This window comes from Cyprinodon tularosa, unplaced genomic scaffold, assembly GCF_016077235.1.
Source record: "Cyprinodon tularosa strain WSP-4 unplaced genomic scaffold, ASM1607723v1 ctg554, whole genome shotgun sequence".
NCBI lineage: Eukaryota > Metazoa > Chordata > Actinopteri > Cyprinodontiformes > Cyprinodontidae > Cyprinodon > Cyprinodon tularosa.
The window spans coordinates 624,686-631,318 of record NW_024039290.1 but is presented as its reverse complement, the minus strand read 5'-3'; positions in this window follow the sequence as shown (position 1 = coordinate 631,318).

The window sequence follows — 6,633 nt, the reverse complement described above, 5'->3', positions numbered from 1 at the left end:
GGTTTTTTTACAGCCCTAGTGGCTCGTTTTTATGGACAGTAGGCTGACAGGAAAGGGGTATGAGAGAGGGAGAGAAACATGCTGGAAAGGACCACAGACCGGATCCAAACCCGGGTCACCCACATTGAGGACTAAGGCCTCGGTACATGGGTCGTGTGCGCTAACCGCTGCGCCACCAAAGCACGCCTCCAGAATTAAAACTGCTAAAAGTACTTTACATATAAAATGATTACATACTGTGTTTTTAATTAAGATTAATTTCATTTGAATGTGCTTTACTGGAAGCATCCATATTTGTCAAAGAACACTACTGCCACCTACCGGGTTGTGATGTCACGGTGCAGTATCGGATGTTGAGCAAGTCCCGGTGATGTATCTGGTGTTTGGCACAACGAGCTATTATTCATGATGGTGACGACCTGTGCACTATGTGAAGCTGAGAGTAACAGATTAATAACGAGTTTGATGGCAAATCCTCCCTCTTCAACTTGGCAATCCAACGAGGAACCAGTCAGTGGTGGATCATCAAATCAGAAAGCGGAAATAACTAACTTCTTTTCACTTTTACCTGATATATTACAACCTCCAACTGTCATGCACATGGGCGTTGTTAGTATAACTATAGCTCTGGTGAATTTTTTACGGGTGAAGTCCTCCCGAAATCTTAAATAATTGTTGTTGATCGCAGATGTGTCTAGTAGTTCCGATTGATTTTGCTTGTGAAGCGGGAACAAGGCTTACCACACCGTGACGTCATTGCCGGAAAATGTCAGGAGTGAGGTGTTGCAATATTTGGGCAAAAATGGCCGCTCCCAGACTTAGTGATTAAAATGATTGTTTTTATTTTTTACTGATTAATGCTAAATTAATTAAATCACTGCAAACGTATTAGTTTCAGATATAGGTAATGACCCATTGATTATTTCTCGCTGACCGTACTTCTCCTTTAAAAGTTCCTTAAAGGAATAGTACACCCAAAACATGATTAGCCTTCATTTTCTACTCACCCCCATGCTGAACAACACTCTGGAGTACTTTTTTGATATCTCAAATGCATCTGGAGATCTGGGAGGCTTCTTGCTGTCTGCTGACATTCAAATAATGGAGGTCTATGGCGCCCGAGGCAGAAAGGTCCATAAAAGTCCACAAAAAACGTGTCAATATTCCTCCATACTGCTCGTCCAATGTATTCCAAGTGTCCTGAGTGGGTAGCGTCCATAATTTACTCGAAACGAAGTCATTTAGAATGTTTTTAGAGCATAAACAGTAGTGTATAGGATTTCCTAAAAGCGCGTTCACGAGCCTACGGAAACCGCGGCAGACCAAACCAGACGAAAGTGCGCATTCAGCTCGGCAAAGAACTCATGCTCTTCCTCAACACTGAAGTCCTCAGACATTTTTCTTTCGTTGTTTCTTTCTTTGCACAGGTAAACAGCACATTTCTTCTTCTACGCTTGCATTATAGGCAGAGCAGACACTGAATGCGCACTTTCATCTGGCTTGGTCTGCCGCGGTTTCCGTAGCGTCGTGAACGCGCAGGCGCACGCTTTCAGGAAATCCTATACACTACTGTTTATGCTCTAAAAACATTCTAAATGACTTCGTTTCGAGTAAATTCTGGATGCTACCCACTCAGGACACTTGGAATACATTGGACGAGCAGTATGGAGGAATATTGACACGTTTTTTGTGGACTTTTATGGACCTTTCTGCCTCGGGCACCGTAGACCTCCATTATTTGAATGTCAGCAGACAGCAAGAAGCCTCCCAGATCTCCAGATGCATTTGAGATATCAAAAAAGTACTCCAGAGTGTTGTTCAGCATGGGGGTGAGTAGAAAATGAAGGCTAATCATGTTTTGGGTGTGCTATTCCTTTAAATATGCTCTGATGTAGTAGCTGTAATCGTAGATCTTTTAGTCAAGATGTGTTTTTTGCTCTCTATTTTTTTTTTTTTTAGGGAGGATTAACCCAGCTATTATCTCAGCTATTGTTAGTTATGTGTTTGTTTTTATATATTTTATAAGAAATATACTATCTAATCCTTTCAAGTAATAAACACCATACTTTTTAAAGCAACACAAAGCATTCAAGGAGCCTTGGTCTCAGTTCTAAGTTTTAAATGTCCGGAGCATGTAACACCCCCACCATGGACTGTTCGCAGCATTCAATATAGGTCCAGTATATTCTGCAACAGCTTCTTCCCAACCGCAATCAGACAGCTGATCTGTTGGATAAACTCTAAATCATGTCACAGACTCTGCATCACACTGATGACACCATCAAAAATACTACATATTTGCACCATATATATTTGGTTTGAAATGCTCTGAACTTCCATATCACTGTATTTTTGCACCATGTTTTTTTGGCCCACACTGTTTATATTTGATCACTGCTGCACTTTAAGGAAAGAAAATCTTCATTTCACTGCTAAGCTGCTGCTCATTCACTGTCTTAAAACTGTACAAAACAACTTTCAGCTGTACAAAACTAGCTTTGTCTAAGTCTAAGTTCAGACTCAGAATTAATCTGACCAATGAAATATTTCCTGGTTCACAGAGGGATTTTATGTAGTGAATGAAGATTACATTTGGATTGAATACTTGCTTATTTTAGTTTAAAGTTTAGGTGTTTTGCACACACAGCTTTTGCTTTCTGTTTCTTCCTTGGATTTTAAAGCACTTCTAACTGTCTTTCGTATGGAGATTACCTTATGAATAAAATTCTCTTGGCCTGTTGAAGTTGTTTTTTCTTTTTACAAATTATTATTATTAAATTATTAACAGGGTGATCTATGCTGTTCAAGCAACTGCATCTCTTTAAAAGAAAAAAGATGCAAACAGTCATATTAATCATAACATTTCTATTTCAGACTAACATTCTGGTTTATATAACATATCTTCTGCTAACACGACACTGAACTTGCGGAAGTGAAAGCTGGCGGAGGATATTTGCCTCGGCATGTACCTGGGAGAGGATCCACCCCCTGACACCCAAACAAACAGGGGGGTGTATGCCAAGCTGCTGGGGGGGGGCTTGCTTTTTCCAGCTGATTGAACAGCCTCCGACCTGCAGCTCTGCAGGCCTCTGTCTCAGGCCCTGCAGCTGAGGGGCGCTTCTTCAGGACAATGAGATGAGGGTCAGAGGTCAGGATGGAGGGGGGTTACTTGGGTTGTTTAGGATGCTAATTTTATGCATGGTTCTCAGACTGCAGCAGGCAAAAACTGCAATAATTAGACTGCTGCTGTGACCCGCAACTTTTCTACTTACTTCGATAAGATTAACCTCTGATGTGCCAGAATTAAAAGTGAAAACAACTTTTGAAAATAAATTGACATAATAAACATGAAAGTGATAAATATAAATAAAAAAGAAATATATATATATATATATGTGTGTGTGTATGATTTATTTAATCACTGACTGTATTTTTATCACCATATATTAGCGGCCCTCAAAGACCAACTTTGAACATGCCAAAGCTAATGAGCTTAACTTTCGCCGGAGGGAGGCTGGACTTAACCTTCCAGATAGCTTGAGGACAAAAAATATCTATCAGCAAATAATAAAAAAGTTTCTTAAAAAAAAACAAAAAAAAACAACCCAAACTTAGGATCCAATGGTTTACCAGGAGATAGAGATATAGGAAACTGGTTGTTAATGGTTGTTTTTATTTTTTGCTGGTACGGAAGCTAGAAATCATAAAACAAGGTTGACAGAAACCAACGGCAGTAGTTATAATTAAGTAATTACCTGCTGTCATTTCTGATGTATAAGGTTAAGTTCTGACAGACAGGCAGAACAGGAAACTAAAAACAAAGAATTCATTCAGATCAAGAATGGATTTTAAGGATTCAAATTTCTAAGCAATCAGAGGAGATATAAGGATCAATCGGCATCTTAAATGTTCTTTATCTTTATCTGATTGTCCCCCGTGGCAGAATAAGAAACCCATGCAGAGTGCAGTCTTGGCTAGATGAAGCTTTTTGATAAAGAAAAAGAGGAATGCCTGGAAAAACCAACAGAAACATAGGCAGAGTGATGGATAAACTAGGAGCACACCAAGAGGCAGATAGAAACAGTAACAACCAAAACGGGAGAGAGTGAAGATAAAATTCATGAGTCTTTAACCCCGGTGTACCACACCTGATGTAAATAAGTGAGTTATTATCAGGCCGCTGCAGCCTGGAGCAGCTGAAAAGTCATGCAATCCTCTAAATCAGGTGAGCTAGAGCAGAGACTCATCTAAATCATGCAGCTTAGCAGAGCCTGAAGGCAACAGTGGCTCTGGCATGAACAGGTGAACGGAATTATGGAAATATTGAGCAATGAGGAGAATAAGACCAGAAACTAAGCAAGAGAGGGAATATGATCAACAAGGGGGAGAAATCCAACAGAAACTCCCTAAATACACAGATTGATAAAAGAAAGATGTATATATATATATATATACACTCACCGGCCACTTTATTAGGTACCCCATGCTAGTAACGGGTTGGACCCCCTTTTGCCTTCAGAACTGCCTAAATTCTTCGTGGCATAGATTCAACAAGGTGCTGGAAGCATTCCTCAGGGAGTTTGGTCCATATTATTGACATGATGGCATCACACAGTTGCCGCAGATTTGTCGGTTGCACATCCATGATGCGAATCTCCCGTTTCACCACATCCCAAAGATGCTCTATTGGATTGAGATCTGGTGACTGTGGAGGCCATTTGAGTACAGTGAACTCATTGTCATGTTCAAGAAACCAGTCTGAGATGATTCCAGCTTTATGACATGGTGCATTATCCTGCTGAAAGTAGCCATCAGACGTTGGGTACATTGTGGTCATAAAGGGATGGACATGGTCAGCAACAATACTCAGGTAGGCTGTGGCATTGCAACAATGCTCAATTGGTACCAAGGGGCCCAAAGAGTGCCAAGAAAATATTCCCCACACCATGACACCACCACCACCAGCCTGAACCGTTGATACAAGGCAGGATGGATCCATGCTTTCATGTTGTAGACGCCAAATTCTGACCCTACCATCCGAATGTCGCAGCAGAAATCGAGACTCATCAGACCAGGCAACGTTTTTCCAATCTTCTATTGTCCAATTTCGATGAGCTTGTGCAAATTGTAGCCTCAGTTTCCTGTTCTTAGCTGAAAGGAGTGGCACCCGGTGTGGTCTTCTGCTGCTGTAGCCCATCTGCCTCAAAGTCTGACGTACTGTGCGTTCAGAGATGCTCTTCTGCCCACCTTGGTTGTAACGGGTGGTTATTTGAGTCACTGTTGCCCTTCTATCAGCTCGAACCAGTCTGGCCATTCTCCTCTGACCTCTGGCATCAACAAGGCATTTCCGCCCACAGAACTGCCGCTCATTGGATGTTTTTCTTTTTCGGACCACTCTCTGTAAACCCTAGAGATGGTTGTGCGTGAAAATCCCAGTAGATCAGCAGTTTCTGAAATACTCAGACCAGCCCTTCTGGCACCAACAATCATGCCACGTTCAAAGTCACTCAAATCACCTTTCTTCCCCATACTGATGCTCGGTTTGAACTGCAGGAGATTGTCTTGACCATGTCTACATGCCTAAATGCACTGAGTTGCCGCCTTGTGATTGGCTGCTTAGAAATTAAGTGTTAACGAGCAGTTGGACAGGTGTACCTAATAAAGTGGCCGGTGAGTGTATATACACACATATATATATATATACACACACATATATATATATATATATACACATATATATATATATACATACATATTGTATGTATATATATATATATATATATACATACATAGGTTGTTTGGAACAGCAGTTTGTGCTGTATATATATACATATATATATATATATGTATATATATGTATATATATATATATATATATATATATATATATATATATATATATATATATATATATGTATGTATATATACAGCACAAACTGCTGTTCCAAACAACCTAGAAATTTGTTTTAAATAGCTATTTATAAGTTTTACTTAATTTTTGTCAGTCAAAGGAGGAGAAACTCCTGCAAATATCCGCAGCTTGACACTTAAAAATGCTTTAAAAAAGAAATTTAAAAGATTAAAGCATTTAATCTCTCACTCACTTTGGATTTTAAATGTTTAAGTTCAAGTAGGAAAAAAAAACTGATAAATTAACACAATGTTATTGTTTTTTATTTGTTAGGGCTGAAGAAGAAAGCCTTGTCTCTCCCAAAACAACATTGCATCACACCAAGTTTAAAAAGCTGCATCTAAATGAGGCAAAATATCTTGGGAGAAATGTCATTTGAACAGATGAGATCAAATTAAGGTGTTTTTTTGTTATAACCTCACATAACAAGACACTAGTGAGGGTTTACAGCTGCTTGAAATGTCCATAAAAACTGAAGGGGAAGCCTGGTGGAAGATGGGTGGGGGGGTTATTTTGACAGAGGTGTGGGTGGTGTGTGTGTCTGAGGAAATTACCCAAAACTTTGCTCTGTTAAAGAAGAAGAAGAGGGGGAAATCAACAGTGGGGGTGGGAGTTCATTTAGGGTTAACTTTATAGGGGCTGCTGACAAGCTGCTGAGCTCCAAGAGGGGAGGAGATGATGGAAATCCTGAGTTTTCTGTCAGCTTTGAGGGGAGAGAAAAG